This window comes from Triticum dicoccoides, chromosome 7A, assembly GCF_002162155.2.
Source record: "Triticum dicoccoides isolate Atlit2015 ecotype Zavitan chromosome 7A, WEW_v2.0, whole genome shotgun sequence".
Lineage (NCBI taxonomy): Eukaryota > Viridiplantae > Streptophyta > Magnoliopsida > Poales > Poaceae > Triticum > Triticum dicoccoides.
Window position 1 is genome coordinate 616,903,872 of NC_041392.1, and position 27,273 is coordinate 616,931,144.

A 27,273-nucleotide genomic window follows, 5' to 3' on the forward strand; every position below is an offset into this window, starting at 1 on the left:
CTCGTCATCGGCGCCGTTTCCGGCGACCCCGAGCCCAACCACCCGCACCAACCGTCGCGGCTCGCTCCCAGCTATCCATAGAGCCCAACGGCGCCCCGAACGGTGCCCTGTAGGTGAAATCCGCACCTGCACCGCCGCGTTTGGCCTCGCTGGTGGCTAAACGCTGTCAAGTTGACCCCGCTGACCCCATTTGACCATGAGTGGGCCCAGTTTGACCCCCTGGGTCAATGACAGGTAGGGCCCAGCCCTGCTGACTAATTAGGATTAGTATTAACTAATATCTAGTAAAACTAATCACACTGACACGCGGGACCCATTGTTAGGTTTGACCTGGACCGTCCCGTTGACCACTGACGTCACCCTGACGCACTGCTGATGCAATAACTAATTTCTGGATTTATTTTTATACAGAAAATTCCAGAAATTGTTGCAAACTTCAAAAATTCATAGAAATTATTCTGTAACTCCAAATGCAAAGATTTATATATGAATTTTGATCATTAAAATTCAATCTATCCATTGGTAATGGTTTCATGCATGATAGAACAAGTTAACCTTGCTGTCTAAGCAAAATAAGATAATGCACTAAAATGGCTATGTTAAGTGAACTAACATTTGAATCTTTGATTCAAATGAGTTCATTCCTTTCTATTTTAGCTTGCACTAGGCTAAGACACATTCATATAGGCATGTCATAGCATGCATCATATTGTTGCATATCCTCATGTGTTGATTATGTTTAGTGTGTTTTTCGTGGTAGGTTCTGTCTCCGAGGATAACCTCGAATATCCGTCTGAACGGCAGTACCCTACTACCACTACATCAGGCAAGCACCCCCATTGATCATATCGATACAATCCCATGTTCTCGCCTCTGCTCTCATTTACTGCATTAAGACAACATCGTTTCAAACTGCTGTGTGCTACGGTAGTTGAACCCTTATCCTCTGCATGACCTGTCATTGCCAAAGTAACTAGATGAAACCCACTAGCATGTGTAGGAGTTGATTGAGCCATGTTTGTGTTTCCTACCTTGGTATGCCTGCTATGCTTAGAGTTGTGTCAAGTCTGGTTCATCTGGGTGATGGGCTAGAGTGAAATGATTATGTCAGTAATGTGAGGGATGTGTTGAACATGTTTTGGTAAAGGTATCGATGAGAGGCCATGTAGGAGTACATGGTGGGTTGTTTCATTGAGGCCGTCCCTAAGAACTGAGATCTGTATGTGTGATTTAAGATTCAGTTACTACCATACAATGGCCCCGAAACCAATGGACCCTCTCGGCTTCTTAATCACCCTAGTACTCTGTCCAGGAGTTGCAATTAGTTTCTGGTGTTTGTAGGTTATGTGTTGGCGGTCGTGCGTAGCGCTGACCCTAGGGGTGGGCTATGTTGCGGTAGATACACCGTGGCACGGTGTACCGAGTCACCCATTTGGTGTCTCGGGAACCCTGTTCACATCGTTCGGGGCCGTATGTGGAAACCTCGGCCGGACTCCCTGCGGATGGAACCTGGATAGGCGATAAATCTGGACTACAGACTTGAGTGTTTAGGTAGGCCGTGGCCGACACCCTCGTTGGGCTTCTGCTTGAAGGTTGCCGAGTACATGTCGTGTAGACGGCGGTAAGTGGTGAGAGCATGTATGAAGAAGTACACCCCTGCAGGGTTAACATCATCTATTCGAATAGCCGCGTCTGCGGTAAAGGACTACTTGGTTGCCTATACAGTTCATAGACAAGTTAATGGATACTACTAAGAGACTCAAGATAAGTGTGAGTATCGAGGATGGCTCTCTCATAGGATGATGAGGGAGGATCCCCGGTGGAGTATTGTGTTGGTGATTAGTGGACTCGTGTGCGAAAACTATTTTTCTAGTGGTGTCCCGTAGGATAGCTTAGCCAAGAGTCAAAGCTGGCTTGCTGCAATAACTCCACCACCTTCTTGAGAATGAGCATGTATAGTAGGTTCTGATGTAAGACTTGCTGAGTACCTTTGTACTCATGTTTGCTTAATTGCTGTTTTCAGACGACAACACCGCCCCCTCTGATGGGTTTTACGTAGATCTCGACGTCGATGAGTGACTTGCCACCTAGGTGGTGATCCTGGCTATGGAGGGCCCTATGTAGATAGACAGGCTTCGAGAGGCCTTCTTTCTTTCTAGTGTCTGTACTCAGACTACGTTTCTTCCGCATGTGCTTGTATGATTGTATGACTTGAGTGTCGGGTCGTGTGACCCCTACCTGTATGAATATGTTATGTATGGCTCCTCGGAGCCATTTTAAATAAAGTACTTGAGTTGTAGAGTTTTGTTGTGATGCCATGTTGTATGTACTCATATCGGGCATATTGTGTGTATGATTGAAATGCTTGGTATGAGTGGGATCCGACAATCTAGTTGTTTATCCTTGGCAGCCTCTCATATGGGGAAATGTAGTCAAGTGCTTCATGAGCGATAGTAGTCTGCTACAGCCCGGTTCACCGGAGTCCTGCTAGCCCAGCACTACTGCTTTGGACAATTTACTAGCCGGCATGTGTTTCACTTCGTTCCTGTGTCTGTCCCTTCGGGGAAATGTCATGCGGTGACATCCGGAGTCCTGCCTAGCCTGCTACAGCCCGGGTTACCGGAGTCCTGTTAGCCTAGTGCTACAGCCCGGATTCACACATTGATGACCGACATGCTCGATGTGATTCATGTATGCCTGTCCCCATAGGTCTGTGCCGCTTTGGGTTCTTGACTAGCCATGTCAGCCTGGGTTCTCTGTCATATGGAAGCTAGCGACACTATCATATACGTGAGCCAAAAGGCGCAAACGGTCCCGGGCCATGGTAAGGCGACACCCGTGGGGATACCATGCGTGAGGCCGCAATGTGATATGAGGTGTTACCGGCTAGATCGATGTGACTTGGAATCGGGGTCCTGACAGTTATGGAGAGAAAAGTCTTCACTTTTTATTCGCTTGTGTCCTTTGCTTATTGCGCCATAACCATGGATAATCTTCATCGTTCATCAGGGTGCTTGGGTCAGCCTTGACTTTGAAGGGAGGAATTTCATGAAACTTTTCATAATCTTCGGACATGTCTATCTTGCCCTCCACTCCCATGATGTCTCTTTTTCCTGAAAGAACTATATGGCGCTTTGGCTCATCGTATGATGTGTCCGCTTCCTTATCTTTTCTTTTTCTCGGTTTGGTATACATGTCCTTCACATAGAAAACCTGCTCCACATCATTGGCTAGGACGAACGGTTCGTTAGTGTACCCAAGATTGTTCAGATCCACTGTTGTCATTTCGTAATGTGGGTCTACCTGTACCCCGCCTCCTGACAAATTGACCCATTTTCACTTAAAAAAGGGACCTTAAAATCATGTCCATAGTCAAGTTCCCATATGTCCTCTATGTAACCATAATATGTGTCCGTTCCCCTATTGGATCTGCATCAAAGCGGACACCGCTGTTTTGGTTGGTGCTCTTTTGATCTTGGGCGATCGTGTAAAATGTATTCCCATTTATCTCATATCCTTTGTAAGTCAATACAGTCGAAGATGGTCCCCTCGACAATGAGTACAGCTCATCACAAACAGTGTTGTCACCTCTGAGACGTGTTTCTAACCAACTGCCGAAAGTCTTGATGTGTTCACATGTAATCCAGTTGTCACACTGCTCCGAGTGTTTGGAGCGCAGACTGTTCTTGTGCTCATCGACATACGGGGTCACCAAGGTAGAGTTCTGTAGAACAGTATAGTGTGCTTGAGACCAAGAATGCACATCCCTACGTATTATTGAGTCCCCTCCAAGCGTGCCTTTTCCAGTCAGTCTCCCCTCATACCGTGATATAGGGAGACCTATCTTCTTAAGGCCAGGAATGAAGTCAACACAAAACCCAATGACATCCTCTGTTTGATGGCCCATCGAGATTCTTCCTTCTGGCCTAGCATGGTTACGGACATATTTCTTAAGGACTCCCATGAACCTCTCAAAGGAGAACATATTGTGTAGAAATACGGGGCCCAGAATGACAATCTCGTTGACTAGATGAACTAGGACGTCTGAGGGAGTCCTGGATTAGGGGGTCTCCGGACAGCCGGACTATATCCTTTGGTCGGACTGTTGGACTATGAAGATACGAGATTAAAGACTTCATCCTGTGCCTGGATGGGACTCTACTTGGCGTGGAAGGCAAGCTAGGCAATACGGATATGTATATCTCCTCCTTTGTAACCGACCTTGTGTAACCCTAGCCCATTCCGGTGTCTATATAAACCGGAGGGTTTTAGTCCGTACGACAACATACAATCATACCATAGGCTAGCTTCTAGGGTTTAGCCTCTCCGATCTCGTGGTAGATCAACTCTTGTAATACCCATATTATCAAGTATAATCAAGCAGGACGTAGGGTTTTACCTCCATCAAGAGGGCCCAAACCTGGGTAAAACATCGTGTCCCCTGCCTCCTATTACCATCCACCTTAGATGCACATTTTAGGACCCCCTACCGGAGATCCGCCGGTTTTGACACCAACATTGGTGCTTTCATTGAGAGTTCCTCTGTGTCGTCGTCATTAGGCTGGATGGCTCCTTCAATCATCGATAGCGATGCAGTCCAGGTGAGACTTTTCTCCCCGGACAGATCCTTGTATTCGGCGCCTTCGTACTGCGGGCCAACTCGCTTGGCCATCTGGAGTAGATCGAGAGTTACGCCCCTGGCCACCAGGTCAGGTTCGGAAGCTTAAACTACACGGCTGACATTCGTGGAGACTCGATCTTCGACGGATTCGAGCCCTTGCCAAGAGCGTCGCACGGTTGCGATGAGCATGATTTAGCTCTACCATCGGACAGTGTTCAGGCAATCACTCCGACCCTCAATTCGGAGCCAATTGCGCCATCCATGGACAGGTGGATAGACGCCGCCGCGGAGGCCGCACTCTCATCGGCGATTTAGCCGAATATCGACCTTACCCTTCACGGGAGTCGCGACGCCGAACTACCGGATTCTTCCTCGGCCATGGACCCCGAGCCGCCTGCGCCCGTGCCTATTGAATCCAACCGGGAGCCGATCATGGAGTTCACCTCCGCGGATATCTTTCAGCACTCGCCCTTCAGCGATATATTGAATTCATTAAGGTCTCTCTCCCTGTCAGGAGAGTCCGGGCCGAACTATTTTCGGCAGGGTTGGGATGCGGATGACGAAGAAATTCGCTGCCCACCCACCACCCACTTAGTAGCCACTATCGACGATTTGACCGACATGCTCGACTTCGACTCCGAAGACATCGACGGTATGGACGACGATGCAGGAGACGAACAGGAACCACTCCCCACAGGGCACTGGACGCCTACTTCATCATATGATGCATACATGGTGGATACACCCAAAGAAAACGACGGCGGGGAACGGAAGGACGCAATGAAGGGTTGTTCCCTCGACAAGCAGTCAAAGCGGCGGCGTGAGCGCCGCTCCAAATCCCGCCTCGGTAGAAACAGCGGTCATATAGATCCAGCGATGCAGGGTGAACCATCGCCCGACAAGGGCAACACGAAGAATCAAACCGAACAACCCGTCTGTCGGTGTCAAAACCGGCGGATCTCGGGTAGGGGGTCCCGAACTGTGCATCTAGGCCGGATGGTAACAGGAGGCAAGGAACACGATGTTTTACCCAGGTTCGGGCCCTCTTGATGGAGGTAAAACCCTACGTCCTGCTTGATTAATATTGATGATATGGGTAGTACAAGAGTAGATCTACCACGAGATCAAGGAGGCTAAACCCAAGAAGCTAGCCTATGGTATGATTGTTGTATGATGAAGTTGTCCTACGGACTAAAACCCTCCGGTTTATATAGACACCAGAGAGGGTTAGGGTTACACAAAGTCGGTTACAATGGTAGGAGATCTTGAATATCCGCATCACCAAGCTTGCCTTCCACGCCAAGGAAAGTCCCATCCGGACACGGGACGAAGTCTTCAATCTTGTATCTTCGTAGTCCTGGAGTCCGGCTGAAGGTATAGTCCGGCTACCCAAACACCCCCTAATCTAGGACTCCCTCAGTAGCCCCTGAACCAGGCTTCAATGACGACGAGTCCGACATTGCAAGGCGGGTTCCTCCTCCAAATTCTTCATAAAAGTTTGTAAACACCAAGAGTAGTGTCCGGCTCTGCAAAATAAGTGTCTACGTATTGCCACAGAGAGAATAATATTAACACAAATCTAATCTGCTGACGTATTCTGCAGCATGACATCACACTACGGCCAAGCCTTTATTCGAATTGTTTTCACTTTTCCACCTCAGCGTGTTTTGCGAGGCGGTTTCCTTGGCACGTCTTGTCGAAGCAGAGATCGTGTCCCCCAATTACGGGATTCTCATCAATACGGACGTGGGTAACCCAACCGCGCCATTTATCACGGTGCTTGGGAGGCAAGCGAGTTTTACTAGGCTGGTGGGGACGCACAGTCGCATCCACCCATATAAGGGGATAAGGATCCACCTTTTTACCTACGCCTTCTCCCTCCTTTGCCTATCCATCTTCTGCGCACCCGAGCTCTAGCGCCCAAGCCCGTAGTTCCTACCTCAACCTTCTCCAACAATGTCCGGAGCGGGAGGCAAGTGGATGGTCTCCTCCGTCACGGAGGGCCATCTCAAAAGGCTAAGGAAGGCCGGATACCTGTCCAAAGACATCGCGCACCGGCTTCCTGAGGAGGGGCAGCTTCTCCCCACCCCAAGGCCCCATGAGAGGGTAGTATTTCTTCCCCACTTCCTCCGCGGACTGGGTTTTCCTCTCCACCCATTTGTCCGCGGGCTCATGTTCTACTACGGCCTAGATTTCCACGATCTGGCCCCGAACTTCATCCTCAATATCTCGGCGTTTATCGTCATGTGCGAGGCTTTCCTCTGCATCCGCCCCCATTTCGGCCTCTGGCTCAAGACCTTCAACGTCAAGCCAAAGGTGGTGCGCGGCAACCAGGCGGAGTGCGGAGGTGCCATGGCGGGCAAAATAGCCAACGTCCTATGGCTCGAGGGCTCCTTTGTGGAGACCTTGAAGGGGTGGCAGTCAGGGTGGTTTTACATCATCGAGCCACGCGATCCGAAGTGGATCGCAGCCCCTGAATTCCGATCCGGACCCCCTACGCAGCTCACGTCCTGGAAGGAGACGGGCTTGTCATGGGGCGACAAAGAAGAGGTGGCCGGGCTGCAAAAATGCATCCAGTCCCTGGTGAACAAGCAGCTCAAGCTTGTCAACGTAGTCCAGGTCATGCTCGTCCGCCGGATCCTTCCGTGTCAAGAATGGGACTTCAATTTGTGGGAGTTCAACCCAGCGCAGCACTGAACTCTGAGCAGGCTCTTCGACTCAACATACGAAGATGTCAGGAAGGGGCTAACCAAAGGCGCCGAGGCTCCCACATCTGCCTCCGAAGACCGCGGATTCAGCTCGCAGTGTCCTGCTGGCGAGCTAAAATATTCTCATCTTTTACAGGATGTTAAGTTTTCTTCATAGTTTGACTCTATGCGGGATCTAAACTCCCTCACCTTTGACAGGATTGGCAGGCGCAGTCCGGACTGATTAACTGTCCGGCTCCCTTGCCCGAAGACCCAGCCCCTGCTCTCCTAGTGAAGCTGCTGGTTCCGGCACCTTATGTGGTGCCGGAGAAGAAGGCCAAGAAGAAGAAGGCCACGGAGACTCGAAAGAGTTCCCGGCATATGGTGGTGTCGGACTCGTCGTCCGACGAGTCCGAGACGCACTCCTCCCGTGATGACGAGGAGGAAGAAGAGACCTCTCCCCCTCCAGCGGGGGGAGGAAAGAAGAGGAAGGCCGCCCCAGTAGGGGAGGCCGAAGGGTCCAAGAAGAGGAAAACCCCTCCGCCGGACCACGCCCTCGACGCCGACGAGGACGAAGAGGAGTGGCCGGACAGGGCCAAGCGTCCGGTCAAATCGTAAGTGTTCGGATACCAGAGTAACTCATGATATTCCTTTTGTTGCGCAGCTTTCCCTAATGTCGAATATAATCATGCAGCCCGCCCAAGGACGGGTTCGACGAGTCGTCGAGCGGCTCCCTGGATTCATCGGACGTGAATTCAATTCCGCCCGCTGCCTCCCCCTGTGCTGCGGATGATGCCGATGTGGCGTCGCGACAAGCTCCGGGGAGAGAGGAGGTGGTCCAGGAGGAACCGGGAGGCGACCTCCCGGACTCCAGGAGTAAAGGGAACAAGACCCCCCAGGGCTCCAAGTCCGGCTTTAAGCCGAACACCGCGCCGGAATCATCAACGGTTCCGGACCACGGCAGGCGAACTACTGCCAAGAGGAGCAAGCCTATCGAGCCGGCGTCCTCCGTCCAACCGGAGGCGCCGGACAATCTGCTGGAGGTGCTTAAGGGCGCCTCCATCGACGAGGAGCACCGTACCATCATGAGTACAGTGGTCCAGAAGGTTCGGTCCGCCAAAAGCAGACTGACTGAAGCTTGTGCTAGCTTTCTAATAGGCTTCGAGGTAAGTAAAAATATGTAAAAATATTACCGCATAGACAGTAGCCCCTGATGCTCTATTTGGCGTTCGGAAAGAAAAGCCAAATAGAGGATCTATTAAATATCGCATGAGTCTAACTAAAAAAGGAGTCAATATACGTATGCAGGCTTCGCTGCTGGCCGCCGCCGCACTGACTGCGGAGGTGGGTGCCCTGAAGTAGGGCCTCGAGCGGACCGAGCAAGAGCTCGGGCTTGCCAAACGGCAGCTCGAGGAGAAAGAAGGTAAGAGATACCTTATAGAAAAAATTCCTATAAGAAGACGCAATTGCAAAAAATGACAGGAGTACACTGGTTATTGTAGGGGCCACAACTGAGGTGGCGACCCTCAAGCAGGCGATGTCCGAGACCGAGAAGAAAGCGGCCATGGAGCACACCGAGCGGGAGAAATTTGAGGCGCAGGTCGGCGAGTTGCAGCAAGAGCTTCAGGCTCTCATGAAAAAAACATGAGAGTTTGGAGCTCGACTCGAAGACGCGAGCGTCCGAGCTTGCTGCGGCCCTTAAAACTGCCAAATCTGCCAAGGCTGAAGCCCAGAAGGCCCTCCAGGAATTGGATGCGGGGAAAAAGATAGCGGTTGGTAAGGCATTCTCTATGCAAAGCAGACATATAAAAGTAAACTACTTGTTACTTACCCGAATCCGGAGCTCTCCAAGGGCATTCGCAGATCTTCCCCGCAGCGTATCCGATGCCGCCGCATTCTACCGAGCTGAGGAAGGCAGCTCGACGGAGAAGGTGTTCTGGTCTCAGTATGCTGAGGCCGGACACCCTGTGCCCTTGAGCGACTAGCTGAAGCAGTTGGTCGAGCTCCACAAGGCGGCCGAACAAGCCCTGAAGGGCTTCATAGTTCGGCTGTGGCCTGGAGAGGCCCTGCTTGGGAGCTACTTCGGACTGGTGCGGCGGCTGGTGGAGGCTTGTCCAAGGCTCGAGGTCATCAAGCGCTCCGTCTGCATCGAAGGTGCCCGTAGGGCCCTTGCCCGTGCAAAGGTGCACTGGGGTAAGCTGGACGGTGAGAAGCTTGTGAGGGACGGGCCGCCGCCGGGGAAGGAGCATCGCAAGCCCAAGAACTATTACAAGGATGTTCTGGCTGGTGCCCGCCTTATGGCGGATGAATGTACCAAGGATGTAATTTTTGAATGAACTCGCTCGTGTTATCCTGTGCGCTGAAAACTTGTTCATATGCGCTAAGCAATGCTTGTTGAATTTAAAATATTACTTTCTGTGCGGCCATTTATCAAAAAATTGAGAGATGGCCAGTCGTCGGCTTCTTCCCCCATGCCACTAGTGCTGGGGTGTTCGGGATAAACGTGAGCGCTCTTTTTGCCATGATTGGATCCGTCGAGGGAGGCGCTCAGCACAACGAACAAGGCAATCGGACTATAATGCTTGAACACTCTCACTTAGACATAGAACTATATAATTTTAAATTTCGGCGAAGCCCCTAGTATTCGGAAGACCGAGTTCGGGGCGCTATCCACGCCTTGGCCGGACAAAGCCGGTTCCTCGCTTGAAGCAGCATAAGTCTTTAAGGACTCGAAAAACCTCTCGAACAGCGACCGGTCTCTCGCCTCATCATGACAGTCAGTTTTAGCTTTCTCTACTGAGGTGCTCAGCCCAGCTCAACTGGGGCACAATCGCAGTAGTTCTCCTAGTGCTACCTTAGCCGATATAGCGGAACGTAAGGCACCAAAACATAGGAGCCGGGCAAACCCAACTATTGACCCAAATCATGATTCGGAGCCGATGCATATAGTGCTATAAGTTCGGGGTGCCGCACTTGTGAAGTGTACGGACTTCTCACGCCATATTGATGGGTACTGAAGCCCCAGGCGTATTTTTGCTGTACCACAGTGTACGGATGCAACATGTTATTAATAAACATATATATAAAAAGGAGGATAATACAAAAAATAGACAAAGAGCTATGCATTGTTTATAGAAAGGCTGCTATGAAAGCGGAACGATACAAATAATGTGATAAGCAAAAGAGACTAGACTATTTAACATGTCCTGGCCAGGGGCAGGCCGTGGAATTGTATTAAAAAACAGGTATACTGCTCGCAATAGAGACCACCTGGGAGTTCCATAATGCGGCGTGGCTTGTCTGCTTTCCTGGATCTTGCATCATTTGTGCGGCAGTTGAATTGCCGAACGGGTCATCCGAAGTATGGAGTCCTGAGAGTAAGAGAAAAAAAGAAGAAAAAAAAGGAATCCGGCAGCCCCTGGTGCGGTTTAAGCCATATTTCGGGCGTGTTGTGATAGTGTCCCTTCCCCTGTGGCCATGGTATTTCAAGAGCGTAGTTATGTACGCGAAGCACTAGTTTCACTATATCGCGAGGGCTAGGGTTGGGGCCGCATTGCTACGCTAGCTCGGAACGTGCCAGGCGGTCTTGTTGTAGGGTACTCCGGGCGCGCTTGACAGTGTCCGGCTTTTTGAAGGCCGAACTGGAGAACTGCCTAGAGAGGCTGCTTTGTGCTTCTGCTGCGAGCGCTGCCGTGTGCTCCTCCGTTCGGAGGGAGCGTTCAGTGTTCCCATTGACCGTGATTACTCCTCTAGGGCCTGGCATCTTGAGCTTGAGGTATGCATAGTGCGGTACCACGTTGAATTTTGCGAATGCGGTTCGCCCGAGCAGTGAGTGATAGCCACTATGGAAAGGGACTATGTCGAAGATTAACTCCTCGCTTCGGAAGTTATCCGGAGATCCGAAGACCACTTCCAGTGTGACTGAGCCTGTATAGTTGGCTTCTACACCTGGTATGACGCCTTTAAAGGTCGTTTTGGTGGGCTTGATCCTCGAGGGATCTATGCCCATTTTTCGCACTGTATCCTGGTAAAGCAGGTTCAGGCTGCTGCCGCCGTCCATGAGGACTCTTGTGAGATGAAATCCGTCAATGATTGGGTCTAGAACCAATGCGGCAAAGCCGCTGTGACGGATGCTAGTGGGGTGGTCCCTTCGATCAAAGGTGATCGGGCAGGAGGACCATGGGTTGAACTTTGGGGCGACTGGCTCCATCGCATATACGTCCCGTAACGCACGCTTCCTCTCCCTCTTGGGGATGTGGGTTGCGTATATCATGTTCACCGTCCGCACTTGTGGGGGAAATCCCTTCTGTCCATTGTTGTTCGGCGGCCTGGGCTCCTCCTCGTTGTCGCTATGCAGCCCCTTGTCTTTGTTTTCGGCTCTTAACTTGCCTGCCTGCTTGAACACCCAACAATCCCTGTTGGTGTGATTGGCTGGCTTTTCGGGGGTGCCATGTATCTGGCACAAGCGGTCGAGTATTCGGTCCAAACTGGACGAGCCCTGAGTATTTCTTTTGAATGGCTTTTTCTGTTGACCGGGTTTGTAGCCTTGGAATCCGGCATTAACTGCCGTATCCTCATTGATGTCGCTATTAACGCGGCGCTTTTGTTTGTTCCGGCGCGACCTATCACTTTTGTCCTTGGTATTCGGATTACCAAGGTTCTTGGTTAAGTTGTTGCTGCGAGCTAGCCAGCTGTCTTCTCCCGCGCAAAAGCGGGTCATGAGTGTCGTGAGGGCTGCCATAGATTTCGGCTTTTCCTGTCTCAGGCGCCGTGCAAGCCACTCGTCACGGATATTATGCTTGAAGGCCGCTAAGGCCTTTGTGTCCGAATAGTCGACTATCTGGTTTTTCTTTGTTAGGAACATCGGCTTAGGTCATCGGCGTCCGGCGGTCGCACATAAGTGCCCTGGAAGTTGTCAAGGAATGTGGCTTCCAGGTCCTCCCAAGAACCGATTGAGTCTACTAGCAAGCTGTTAAGCCAATGCCGAGCCGGTCCCTTAAATTTGAGTGGGAGGTATTTGATGGCGTGTAGATCATCGCCGCGGGCCATGTGGATATGAAGGAGATAATCCTCGATCCATACCGCAGGATCTGTTGTGCCATCGTACGATTCAATGTTTACGGGTTTGATGCCCTCAGGGATTTTATGATCCATTACTTCATCTGTGAAGCATAGGGGGTGTGCGGCGCCTCTGTATTGGGCTATATCATGACGCAGCTCGAAGGAGCTTTGTCTGTTGAATTCGGCCCGGCCGGGTTTATTGCATCTGGAGTGACGATCACCGTCACGTGCCGTGGGGCGCCTGCGTGATCCGTAGATCGATCTTGTTTCCCTTGCCTTTTCCTCCTGTATGTCGCGCAGGTCGGGTGCATGTTCCCGTGCCTTAGTATGCTTGACGCGGCATCGGGGCATGGCTTGAGTGGAGGGCCAAGAGGCCTCTCTGTCGTGGCCACGAGGTGGCCGGTCGGCCATGTCATGCACTGGTGATGTAGGTGCTTCCTCCTCTAGTCGGGGTAGCAGCCTGCGCTTTGGGTAACTCTTGGAGGGGCGTTCGAGTTCATACTCTTCGGCCGCAAGGACTTCAGTCCATCTGTCAGCTAGCAAATCCTGATCAGCTCTAAGCTGTTGCTGCTTTTTCTTGAGGCTGCTTGTCGTGGCCATAAGCCTGCATTTAAAATGCTCTTGTTCGGCGAGATCCTCTGGCACGACGAACTCGTCGTCGTTGAGGCTTGCCTCATCTTCGCAGGGAGGTGTATAATTATCGTCCTCAACCTCTTGGTCCGCCGCCCTCTCGTGATGGCTGGCTTCTCTGTCCTCCTGTGCTGAATCTTGCTGGAGGGGGTGTTCTTCGGCGCTATCCAGAGTAGTATTATCTCCCGTGCCGGAATCACCGTTTTTGCTTTGGCGGGATTTAGAGCGGCGCCGCTGACGCCGGCGTTTGGGCTGTTTCTTAGAGTTATCGTCCCCCACTGTTCCATTGCCATCTCCATCCTTTGGAGTGTGCACCATATATATGTCATATGACGAGGTGGCCTTCCAGCGCCCTACAGGTGCTGGTTCTTGTTCGTCTCCTGCATAGTCGTCCATGCTGTCGATGTCTTCGGATTCGAAGTCAAGCATGTCGGTTAAGTCATCGACAGTGGCTACGAAGTGGGTGGTGGGTGGGTTTTGAATTTCTTCATCGTCCGTATCCCAACCTTGCTGACCGTAGTCCGGCCAGGGCTCGCCTGATAAAGAGAGAGATTTTAGAGAATTCAGGATGTCGCCGAAAGGCGAGTGCTGAAAGATGTCCGCGGCGGTGAACTCCATTATCAGCGCCCAATCGGATTCGATCGGCAGGGGCGCGGGGGGCTCGGAGTTCGGAGAGGAATCCGGCTCGTCGGAGTCACGGGCCATGCGGAGTGCGGGGCTGGAGTTCGGCTCGATCGCCTATGAGATCGCATCCCCTGAGGCAGCGTCCAACCGCGGATCCTCGATCGACGCAGTAGGCTCCGAATCAATGGTCGAAACCGATGCGTGTGCGGCCTACAAGGCGCTGTTCGGCGGCAGCGCTATATCAAGTCCATCGAGACAGTGCAGCGCGCTTGGCTGTGGCTCGAATCCGTCGAAGATCAACTCCCCGCGGATGTCAGCCGTGTAGTTTAGGCTTCCAGACCTGACCTGATGGCCAGGGGCGTAGCTTTCGATCTGCTCAAGGTGGCCAAGCGAATCGGCCCGCAGTGCGAAGCCGCCGAAGACGAAGATCTGTTCGGGGAGAAAAGTCTCACCCTGGACTGCATCGTTGTTGATGATCGAAGGAGCCATAGGGCCTAAAAGCGATGACACAGAGGAACTCTCAATGAAAGCACCAATGTCGGTGTCAAAACCGGCTGATCTCGGGTAGGGGGTCCCGAACTGTGTGTCTAGGCCAGATGGTAACAGGAAGCAAGGAACACGATGTTTTACCCAGGTTTGGGCCCTCTTGATGGAGGTAAAACCCTACGTCCTGCTTGATTAATATTGATGATATGGGTAGTACAAGAGTAGATCTACCACGAGATCAAGGAGGCTAAACCCTAGAAGCTAGCCTATGGTATGATTGTTGTATGATGAAGTTGTCCTACGGACTAAATCCCTTCGGTTTATATAGACACTAGAGAGGGTTAGGGTTACACAAAGTCGGTTACAATGGTAGGAGATCTTGAATATCCGCATCGCCAAGCTTGCCTTCCACGCCAAGGAAAGTCCCATCCGGACATGGGACAAAGTCTTCAATCTTGTATCTTCATAGTCCTGGAGTCCGACTGAAGGTATAGTCCGGCTACCTGAACACCCCCTAATCCAGGACTCCCTCACCGACCTCGTCGAAGATAACAGTCCAGACGATATCACACCGGACAGGCACCCGGAGCAACAGAATGCCCATCAAAGGCTTGTTGCCACTGCGAGGAGTCTGAAAAAGCAGAAGCAAAGGCTTAGGGCTGCATAAGACACACTCAGAATCAGATGGAGTGAAGTACTCAACACTATAGTGAAGTACGGAGGCAATCGCCACACCAAGAGCTACCCGAAGCGAAAGCTGCTACCTGAATTCGATGCGGAGGCCTTAGATCCCCCGCAATTGAAAAACAAAATGGCCATCCGGTCGGATAGATGACCTCGTGGCCAACATAGAGCGGCAAACGACGCCGCACATAAGCCAGTACGCGATCCACGCGAGGGATCGCATCAAAAGGACGGCGCAACCAGATCCATACACGGGCCACGCAAGCGCGCTCCAGTATGCAATGCAACACAACAAACATCTAAACATCACGGTACACCCAAATACAGGGGTTCCGCACACCCCCTATGTTTCACCGATGAGGTGCTGGACCAGGAATTCCCAGAGGGATTCAAACCCGTAAACATAGAGGCGTACGATGGAACGACAGACGCTGGGGTCTGGATTGAGGACTACATCCTCCATATCCATATGGCTTGAGGAGAAGATCTCCACGCCATCAAGTACTTACCCCTCAAGCTCAAAGGGCCAGCTCGGCACTGGCTTAAAAGCCTCCTCGAAAACTCCATTGGAAGCTGGGAAGAGCTCGAAGATGCCTTTCGGGCAAATTTTCAAGGGACATATGTCTGACCACGGGATGCAGACGATTTAAGTCATATAACTCAACAGCCCGGAGAGTCAGCCCAAAAGCTTTGGACCAGATTCCTCACTAAAAAGAACCAAATAGTCGATTGTCCGGACGCCGAAGCCTTAGCAGCTTTTAAGCATAGCGTTCGAGACGAATGGCTTGCCAGACACCTCGGCCAAGAAAAGCCGAGAACAATGGAAGCATTAACAAGCCTCATGACCCACTTTTGCGCGGGCGAGGACAACTGGTTAGCCCGATGCAGCACCAGCGACCCAAGTACATCCGAAGTCAGGGACAGAAACGGGAAATCACGACACAGCAAAAACAAACGCTGGAAAAAAGAAGACATCCCGAAGAGCACAACAGTAAAGGCCGGATTCAAAAGCTCTCGGCCAGGTCAACAAAAGCTGCCCCCCAAAGGTAACAGAGACGAACTTTCTAGCCTAAACAAGATTCTGGACCAAATATGTCAGATCCATAGCACCCCCGATAAACCTGCAAATCATACCCATAGAGAATGTAGGGTCTTCAAGCAGTCCGGCAAGCTCAATGCCGAACACAAGGGGCAGGATACACAAAGCGAAGACGAGGACGAGCCTCGCAAGCAAAGCACTGGGGAACATAAGAAGTTCCCACCAGAAGTCAAAAAAGTAAACGTATTACACGAGACAAAGGGGAGAAACAAAGCGGCACTCCTAGAGACACATCCCCAGGGCCTATCACCACAGAATCCTGCCACTAGTCGTCCCAATCGATGACCTTCGACCATCGAGATTACTCGGCAAGTATTTGTCGTGCAGGATGGGCTGCCTTGGTATTAGACCCAATAATTGACGGATACGACTTCACATGAGTCCTGATGGACGTGGCAGTAGTTCAAACCTGATATATCAGGACACAGTCCGCAAAATGGGGATAGACCCAACAAAAATTAGCCGCAGCAATACTACCTTTAAAGGAGTAACGCCAGGCCCACAGGCCCATTGCACGGGCTCCCTGCTACTAGAGGTTATATTCGGCTTCCCCAATAACTTCCGCAGCGACAGTTTGACCTTCCACATCGCTCCGTTCCGAAGTGGCTATCAAGCACTACTCAGACGCGAAGCTTTCGCTCGCTTTAACGCAATACCGCATTACGCTTCCCTCATGCTTAAGATACCCAGTCCACGTGGCATCATTACAGTAAATGGAAATATTGAGCGCTCCTTGCGCGCGGAAGACCATGTGGCTACCTTGGCAGCCACACACTAAATGGACTCACCAACTCAAGCATCTGACAGGTCGTTAAGACCACGGACATGGTTGGACGAGTCCGGTACTGCTATATGTAATTGAGACAGGTTTGATGGCTATACCCCTATTACAATACAAGGGGCTCAATGCACGCGCACAACTGACATTCGTGCTCAACTTTACTCATATTGATTATTTAGTATAACTTACCTTTTGCACGGCAACTTTTCAATTAAGTTCCTCTCTTTTTTAGATGACCATCGTGCTACACCCATCCAGAATACGGCACAACGGAGACATGGGCACAGACGTGCAGCAGGGACCCGGTCCAAGGATTCTCTTTAGATTAAGACCCAGCGTAAACCTTTTTTACTGTCTCTTGTTGATACACATCCCTCGGATTCTCAGTACAATTGAGAAGGATGCTGACGTATTGGCATGTGGCCACGTCAGAATATTGCACGTACCTGGACACCATGGGCTTATTACAAGGGGCACTGTTTAGGCCCGGTTTACACCATAAAGACCGAATACCTTAGGGAGTGTTCGGCGTCGCGAGTTTCGCCTTATATGCATCAGCTCCGAATCATGTCTTTGGTCAAATGTTGGGTTTGCCTGGCTGCTGTGTTTTGCTGCCTTACGTTCCGCTCTATCGGCTAAGGCGGAACCAGGAGAACTACTGCGATTGTGCCCTGGTTCATTCGGCTGAGCACCTCAGTAGAGAAAGCCAAAAACTGACTGTCATGATATAGCGTGAGACTGGTCAACCACTCGATGACCTATCGGAATCTTCGGGATTCCTCCGCCTTCACGAAGGGTCATTTCCCGGCCAGGCATGTACGCACCCTGAATTTGGATGAGTGCGGAGCCACCAGGGGCTATATAGTAGTCCCACTGTCAAACTCCTCTGGCTAAGTGAAAGTGTTAAAACATTATAGTTCGGTTGCCTAGTTCGCTGCGCTATCACCTCCTTAATGGACCAAGACGTTGGATCAATTGTGAACATGCGTCTTCTGCGAACACCCCCGCATTATATGCGTGGGGGCTGAAGCCGACGACTGCAATCTTTCAGGTTATATACATATATACATAAACGGCCGCACAGGAGGCATCATAATACTTTCGGTCAAAAGTATAAATACAGCCTTGATAAACTTAATAAAACATTGTTTTTACAATGGGAATACATGTCACTCAAACTGTCGGGACCCCGATCCCAAGTCACATCGATCTAGCCGGTAACACCTCATATCACTTTGCGGCCTCACGCATGGTATTCCCACGGGTGTCGCCTTACCCTGGCCCGGGACCGTTTGCGCATTTTGGCTCACGTATATGATTGTGTCGCTAGCATCCATATGACAGAGAACCCGGGCCGACATGAGTAGTCGTGAACCCAAAGCGGCACTAACCTATGGGGACAGGTATACATGATTCACATCGAGCATGTCGGTCAGCAGCGTGCGAATCCGGGCTGTAGCACTGGGCTAACAGGACTCCGGGGAACCCGGGCTGTAGCAGGCTAGGCAGGACTCCGGATGTCACCGCGTGACATTTCCCCGAAGGGACAGACACAGGAACGAAGTGAAACACATGCTGGCCAGTCAAGTGTCCTGAGCAGTAGTGCTGGGCTAGCGGGACTCCGGTGAACCAGGTTGTAGCGTCTAGTATGGCTCAAGGTAGCACTACACTACATTCCCCATATGAGAGGCTGCCAAGGATAAACAACTAGATTGTCGGATCCCACACATAGCAATACATGTCACATGTACGCATAACATGCAAGTATGTGCTATAAAACATGGCATCACAACATAACGCAACTCATATAGATAAAGGCCCAGAAGAGCCACATAGCATTAAATACAAACAGGGGTCACATGACCCATCATTCAGAACATACAAGCAACGGAAGCATTACATGTCTGAGTACAGACAACAACAAAAGAAAATGGCTAAGAAGCCTAACTATCTACATGTCCCTCCCAAGGGTACAAGATCGTAGCTGAGGTAACAAGCTACTCGTCGAAGTCCAAGCGGTACTACTAGTGACACAGATGTCTCACCTGCAAAACATAAATAAAGCAAATGTGAGTACAAAGGTACTCAGCAAGACTTACATCAGATCCTATCATACATGCATTTGTATCAAGAAGGTAATGTGGGGTTTAGTTGCAGCAAGCCAGCTTTGACTCAGTGGCTATCCTATTCTACGACAACGAGAAACTTCTTTGAGGTGAGGTAGCGCACACGAGTCCACTAAACACCACATCAAATACACTACTGTGGATTCATCCTTGTCTCCTTACGAGAAGGCCATCCATAGCACTCACACTTGTCTTGAGCATTTTAGGGTATCCACTTTAAGTTGTCTATGTACCACGTAACCATCCAAGAAGTCCATAACTGAGGACACGGCTATTCGAATAGATCATGATAACCCTGTAGGGGTGTACTTCTTCACACACGCTCTCACCACTTATCACCATGTACACGTCATGTATCTCGGCAACCTTCAAGCGGAAGCCTAGCGAGGGTGTCGGCCACGATCTGACTAACCACACAAGACTCTAGTCCAGGTTTATCGCCTATTCGGGTTCCATCCGCAAGGAGATCCGGCCGGGGTGTCGCTCACGACCCCAAAAGATATGTGCAGGGTTCCCAAGCCCACCTCGTCGGATGGATCTATGCTTGGTACACCGTGCCACTTGTTCCTAGTCTGTCCCAAGCCCACCTGGCCGGGTGCCACTTGGTAGACTACTAACACTACCTACAAACACCAGAAACTATTTGCGACTCCTGGACAGAGATCAATTTGGCTAATAAGTCGAGAGGGGCACTTAAGCATTCCAATGTGTGGTAGTAGCTAGTCATTGGACAACATACACGGAACTCGGTGCTTAAGGACGGTTCCAATGAGACAACCCACCATGTACTCCTACATGGCCTCTCACCGCTACCTTTAACAAATCGTGTTCACACGCTTAACTCTCAGCACCAGAACATATCGTACCACTCCAATTCATTCCCGATGAATCAGACCTGACACAACTCTAAGAAATAACAGGCATGGCATGGCAAGAACACAACATGGCTCAATCAACTCCTACACATGCTAGTGGGTTTTAACTATTTACTATGGCAATGACAGGTCATGCAGAGGAATGGGTTCAACTACCACAGCATAAAGTAGCAGTTGAATCGTTGTTGTCCTAATGCAATAAATGAGAGCAGGAGTGAGAGAGTAGGATTGTATCGGAATGAACAAGGGGGTTTGCTTGCCTGGTAGATCAATAAGAAAGGCACTGCTCCTCAGACAGGTACTCTGGAACAGTCTCCGGAGCAGGACCTATCGAGAAGGAATGGTGTCAATAATCAAACACAAGCATATGCAACAATATGATGCATGATCATGGCATGAGTATGTGATGTGCTTTGAGCTAATGCATTTAGCATTCTATTTGGAAGAGGTCCAGTTGAACCAAAGGTTCAGATGCAACTCTAAATTAAATCTTTATAAATGCCATTTATATGTTTTGACCTATACAGCAAGTATAAGTTGGTTAGACATGCATGAAATAGGTACAGATGGATAGAGTGAATTTTTCTGATAATTTTTCATATATAAATTATTTCAATCTGAGCTATGGTTGAATTTATATGAATTTTTGAAGTTTATATCAATATCTGGAATTCTTTGAATTATTTAAAATCCAGAAAAAATCATTATTGCGTCAGCATGACGTCACAGAGGCGTCAGCAGGGCTGACCAGGTCAAACCTGACATGTGGGGGCCACACGTCAGTGACATCGGGGCTAAACCCGAGTCAAACCCAGCTGACCAGGGTTCGACCGAGCCCTGGGGCCCATTGTCAGTGGCTTAGGGGGTGGATTAAGTGGCAGGGTTAGCAGCTAATCACGCGCCACATCAGCCGCTGGAGTTTCGCCAGCGACGACCTTGAGCCGCGGTGGAAGTTCGCCGGAACGAGCTAGAGGCCATGGTTTGGCACACGAAGGACACACAGCGGGTAGCCCGTGCACGGGCGCATCCAGTCGCGCTCAGGGGAGGCCGTGGGAACGGCGGAGCTTGCCGGAGCCGAGCTCGCGGCAGCGGCCGGAGTCGGGTGCATGTGGGTTAGGTGCTGCGGGGCACTAGGGGGCTACGGTTGGGTGCAAACGACGCGCGGGAGGGCACTGAGAACGGCGGTGAGGTCGGTTACGAGCTGTGGCAGCTGTGGCCACGGCGGCGACATGAACGGCGGAGCCAAGCTCTCGGCCAAGGTGGCCGACAGGGCTAGGTGGGCGCCCGAGCTGCCGGGCTAGGGGGAGGAGGAAGGGGAGCTCACAGCGAACTCGAAGGCGTCGTCGGTGAGCTCGAGGAGGACCAGTCGGCGACAAATTTAGCGGCGGCGATCCGCGGCTCCGACGAAGGGGATGACGACGATGGCGACACTGCAGTGCTCCTGGCATCGTACAGCTCGACGAGGAGGCGTAGTCGAGGGCGGCGGTGCTCCTGGACAACAGCAAGGGATGGGGCGGGGGCGATTTGTCGTGGTGGCTCACGGCGACGTGCTGCGGTGGCGTTCGGGCGCAGGAGAGAAGACGAGCAGAGGAGAGGAGAGAGCTCGGAAGAGAGTGAGGAGAGGCCAGGGGGCTCGGTGGAGCTCTCTGGGGTGCACAGCGTCGAGGGGAAGGGGGGCAGGCAGGCAGGAGCATGGCGTGCATGCGCGCGCTCGTCGTGCCCTCCTTCGCCTCCTCCTGGCAAGGAGGAGGATGACTGGCTTGGCCAGTTGGGCCGGGCCAGGCCGCACAGTGCTGGGCCACCACAGGAGCTGGCCGAAGGTAAGGTCCAGGTAGGTTTTTCCATTTCTTTTCTTTTCTATTTTCTGACATTTGTTTTGATTTAATAAAAATACTAAATCAATTTATTTTCTTCTGAAATTTATTGTAGGAGCTAGTTGAAGTATTCCAGAGCCCCTCACATAAAAATCATAATTGTTGGACATATATAAATAAATATATCATATATATTTATCCAATGCTAATATTATTGTATTAATTCCAAATGTCCAAAATAAATATTTATGAGTTCCTAAAAATATTAGTTTGATTTTTACCTCTGACCAATATTTTCAGAGAGCAACATGAACATTTTCTTCGACCTTTTTGGAGCAATTTTTATCTAGGTTATTTCCAGAAATGATTTCTGAGGGTTTCACAATCCCCATTTCAAATTTAAATGGAATTTGAACATGATGGACAACTGACTAGCTGGTCTAGGTCATACCAGAACTAGGGATGTGACAACTCGCCCCCACTCAAAAAAATCTCGTCCCGAGATTCAGGAGTTGGCGGAAAGAAAGCGGGGTACTCAAGTCGAAGACGACCTTCACGCTCCCAAGTAGCTTCTCTCTCGGAATGATGAGACCACTGAACCTTGAGAAACTTAATGTTATGACGTCAAGTGACACGCTCCGCTTGATCCAGAATGCGGATGGGGTACTCTCGATATGTGAGGTTATCTTGGAGATCAAGTGTTTCGTGGTCCATTCCGCGGATGGGATCCGAGAAGCAACGCCTGAGTTGAGAGACGTGGAAGACATCATGAACTCGAGAAAGATGTGGGGGTAGTTCCAACTGGTAGGCAACCTCTCGTCGTTTAGAGAGAATAAGAAAAGTACCAATGTAACGAGGACCCAACTTGCCCTTGATACCGAAACGATGGGTACCCTTCAAAGGGGTAACCCGAAGGTAAGCCTTGTTGCCAACTTCATAAGCCACTTCCTTATGACGACGGTCATACTGGCTCTTTTGACGAGATTGGGCTGTTTTCAAATTCTCACGAATGATGCGAACTTGCTCTTCTGCCTCCTGGATCATATCCGGTCCAAAGAATTGTCTTTCACCTGTTTCTGACCAGTTCAAAGGTGTTCGACATCTTCGTCCATACAGAATCTCAAAAGGACCTTTCTTGAGACTAGATTGGTATCTATTGTTATAAGCAAACTCGGCGAAAGGAAGGCACTTCTCCCAATCCATACCGAATGAGATAACGCAAGCTCTAAGCATGTCTTTGAGGATTTGGTTGACCCTTTCCACCTGACCACTTGATTGAGGGTGGAAAGTGGTACTGAAGGAAAGATGGGTGCCCATGGCAGTTTGGAAACTCTCCCAGAAATGAGAGGTGAAAAGACTACCACGGTCTGAATTGATCTCTAGTGGAACACCATCAAGTGACACTATTCGAGAAATATATAAGTCAGCGAGATGACTAGCAGTGATACTCTCTCGGACAGCTAGGAAGTGAGCCACTTTGGAAAGACGATCAATGACTACGAAGATAGAATTATTCCCTCTCTTGGTCCTGGGAAAGCCGGTGATGAAGTCCATACCAACTTTATCCCATTTCCATTCAGGAATAGCTAAAGGCTGAAGGGTGCCAGCAGGTCTTTGATGCTCTGCCTTAACGCGACGACAAACGTCGCAGTTAGCAATAAACTGAGCAATTTCTCTCTTCATCCTAGTCCACCAGAACCTCCGGCGCAGGTCCTGATACATCTTAGAACTACCGGGATGAATTGTGAAAGGAGATTCATGGGCCTCCTTAAGAATCATTTGTCGCAGATGTTGATTCTTGGGAACCACCAAGAGATTCTAAAAGAAAACAACACCTCGATCATCCATATAGAAACATCCACCAACTCCCTTCCTAATGTTTCTATTGATGCGGATAACACCCCTATCAAACTTCTGGTCAGTAATGATCTGATCCTCAAGGGTAGATTTCACCACCAAGGTAGAAAGGAATCCGCGAGGAGCAGTGTGAAGGTTAAGCTTACATACTTCCTCATGGAGAAGTGGCTGGCCCTATTGCAACATGAGATTGTTGCAATAGGACTTATGACTTAGCGCATCAGCCATGACATTCCCCTTGCCTTGGGTGTAGGTAATTCCTAAGTTGTAATCTGAGATCAACTCCAACCAACGTCTTTGCCTAAGGTTCAAATCTGGTTGGATGAAGATATAATTGAGACTCTGGTGGTTGGTGTATATCTCGCAACGTTTACCGAGAAGGTAATGTCACCATGTCTTAAGTGCATAGACTACGGCTGCAAGCTCTAGATCATGTGTAGGATAATTCTCCTCATGTGGATGCAACTGTCGAGATGCATAGGCAATCACATGATGATCTTGCATAAGAATGCAACCTAGTCCCTGTCGTGAGGCATCACAATAGATAACAAAGTCCTTAGTGAAATTCGGTGGCACAAGTATGGGAGCAGAAGTCAGGCATCTTTTCAGTTCCTGAAAGTTGTACTCGCAATGTGGGGACCAATCAAAAAATTTATCTTTCTTGAGAAGTTCCGTGAGAGGTTTGGCCACTTTGGAGAAGTTCTCAATGAAGCGGCGACAATAACTAGCTAGGCCAAGGAAACTCCTAACTTGCTTAACCGTTTCAGGTGGAGTCCAATCAAGAACGGCTTGAACTCTCTCGGGATTGACAGCAATGCCCTTACCAGAGATTACGTGGCCGAGATAGGTCACTTATGGCAACCAAATTTCGCACTTGGAGAACTTGGCATAAAGGCGGTGTTCTCTGAGTTTCTCTAACACAAGCCTAAGATGTTCGGCATGCTCTTCCTCGTTCTTCGAGTAAATAAGAATATCATCGAGGTAAACCATGACGAACTTATCTAAGTACTCCATGAAGATCGAGTTCATCAAGCGAGAGAATGTAGCTGGATCATTGCTTAGACCAAAGGACATGACGGTGTACTCGTACTGACCATAACGAGTGACAAAAGCCGTTTTTGGAATGTCCCCATTTCTGATCTTGATTTGGTGGTAGCCTAACCTCAAATCCATCTTGGAGAAGACTGAGGATCCAGCGAGCTGATCATACAGAGCGTTGATCCTGGGGAGCGGATACTTGTTCTTTATCGTGACCAAATTAACGGGGCCATAATCTACAACCATCCGGTCTGTACCATCCTTCTTCTTGACAAAGAGGACGGGGCAAGCCCAGGGAGAAGAACTAGGATGGATGAAACCCTTTTGCAAGGACTCATCAAGTTGTTTCTTAAGCTCGGCTAGCTCTAAGGGTGCCATCTTGTAAGGTCTCCTAGAAATATGGGCGGTTCCGGGGATAAGATCTATGACAAACTCTACATCTCTGTCAGGTGGAATACCTGGCAGTTCCTCTGGAAAGACATCCGGCAAGTCGCGGACTACCGGAATATCTTCAAGGTCAGGAAGAGGGCTGGCATTTAGAGAATAGAGTCGACGCTTTGCAATTTTGGTGGAGACAGTGACTATCTTGCCAGAGGGGTGTGTGAGCTGAACAGACCTGGTGTAACAATCAATCTTGGCATAATGAGCTTTCATCCTGTCCATACCCAAGATAATGTTAATATCTGAAGACTTAAGGGATATCAACGAAGCTAGGAATACAAGTCTGTCAACATGTATTTCATTGCCATAACTTATCTGTCACATCCCTAGTCTAGTATGACCTAGGCTAGCTAGTCATTTGTGCATCATGTTTAAATTCTATTTAATTTTGAAATGAGGACTTGTGAAACCCTCAGAATCATTTTTGAAAATGACCCAAATAAAAATTTCTCCAAAAGGGTCCAAGAAAATGCTCATGCTGCTCTCTGAAAATATTGGACAGAGATAAAAATCAAACCAATATTTTTAAGAGCTCATGGATATTTATTTTGGCCATTTGGAATTAATGCATAAATATTTGCATTGGAAATATATTAGTTATATATATTAATATATGTCCAAAAATTATGCCATTTATAAAGGAGCTCTGGAATAATATAGTTAGCTCCTGCAAAAATTGGCATAAGGTAATTAAATGATTTAATATTTTAATTAAATCAAAACAAATGTCAGAAAAATTAGAAAACAAAAATAAAAGAGGGAGACTTACCTGGGCCTCCTCCCTGTGTAGCCCAGCAGCAGCAGGCCGGCCCAGCCTGCAGGCGGCCCAGCCCGCCTCCTCCTCTGTCGTCTTCGTCCTCGACAGAGGGAGGGGAGCGTGCCCGGCGCGCGCGCGCGCCACCGCGCCACGCCACCAGCCTCCCTGCTTGCCTGGCGCCCTCCGCGTCGCCCTGGAACGCCCGGACGTCGCCACGCCCCCCCGACCTCTCTCGCACTCTCCCTCGCCCTCCTCCTCTCCCCCTGCTCTCTCCCTCGCACACCCGAGCGCCATCGCCGCCGCCGCTCGCCGTTGCCGTGGCCACCGGCCTCCCCTCACCTCCCCGACTCGCTTCCCAGCTCCACCGCGACCCCCTCTCCCTCCTCACCGAGCAAAGCAACCCGGCGAGCTCCGCTTCATCGCAATCGCCGTCGTCTTCAAGCCTCGGCCGACGAGATCGCCGTCGTCGCTCCGGCTGCCCCAAGCCTTCCCCGAGCCCGCTTCGACGCCCGCTGCAACCGCGGTGAGCTCCGCCACCGTTCCCCTCTCTCCATTTCGCTGCCCGCTCGCCGTAGCCCTCCTCCCCACCACGGCCGAAGCTTCTCGCCGCCGTCCATGTCACCGTCGTCGTCTCGGCCCACCTCCGCCCAAACCAAGCACCCTAGCGTGCTCCCGGTGCCACGAGGGTGCCGCCGAGCCCCTCAGGTGGCCTCCCCGTGCCACGCAGCCCGTTCCCGCTCGAAGCCGAGCTCCGGTCGCCGCCGTGAACCTTGCTCCGGCGAGCTCCGTCCTCCCCAGCTCCTCCCACCTACCCCTCCAGGTGCGCGAGAGCCCGGGCTATGCCCCGGTGCTCTCCGACGCCGCCCCCGTGGCCTGTTTCGCGGACGCCGCCGCGTCCAGAGGTCGCCGCCGACGACCTCGCCGGCCTGACGAGTGGGCCCCGTCGGCAGGTGATTAGCTTAGTGCTAATCACCGTTAACTAACCCCCCCTGACACTGACAATGGGCCCCAGCGCCACTAACTTTTAATTAGGATTAAACTAACCTCGGTTAAACCCCCCTGTCACTGACGTGTGGACCCCACACGTCAGGTTTGACCCCAGCCAGCCGCAGTTGACTGCTGACGTCGTGCTGACGTCATGCTGACACAATAATATGATTTCTGGATTTAAATTAAATCAGGAAATTCCAGAAATTGTTTTAAACTTCAAAAATTCATATCAATTCAACCGTAGCTCAGATTAAAATAATTTATATATGAAAAATTATCATAAAAATGCAATCTTTCCATCTGTACTAGTTTCATGCATGACAAACCAACTTATACATGCTGAATATGAGAAAACACATTATGGCATATATAGGAGCTTATCTTGGAGATGCATTTGAACCTTTGGTTCAAATGGACTTCAAACCAAATGATTTCTAGTTGCATTAGCTCAAACAACATCACATCTTCATGCCATGTTCATGCATCATATTGTTGCATATGTTTGTGTATTGATTGCTGGCACCGTTCCTTCTCGATAGGTCTTGCTCCGGAGACCGTTCCAGAGTACGTGTCTGTGAAGCAGTGCCTCCTCTGTTGATTTACCAGGCAAGCAAACCCCCTTGTTCATTTCGATAAAACCCTACTCTCTTGCTCCTGCTCTCAGTTATTGCATTAGGACAACAACGATTCATCTGCTATTTT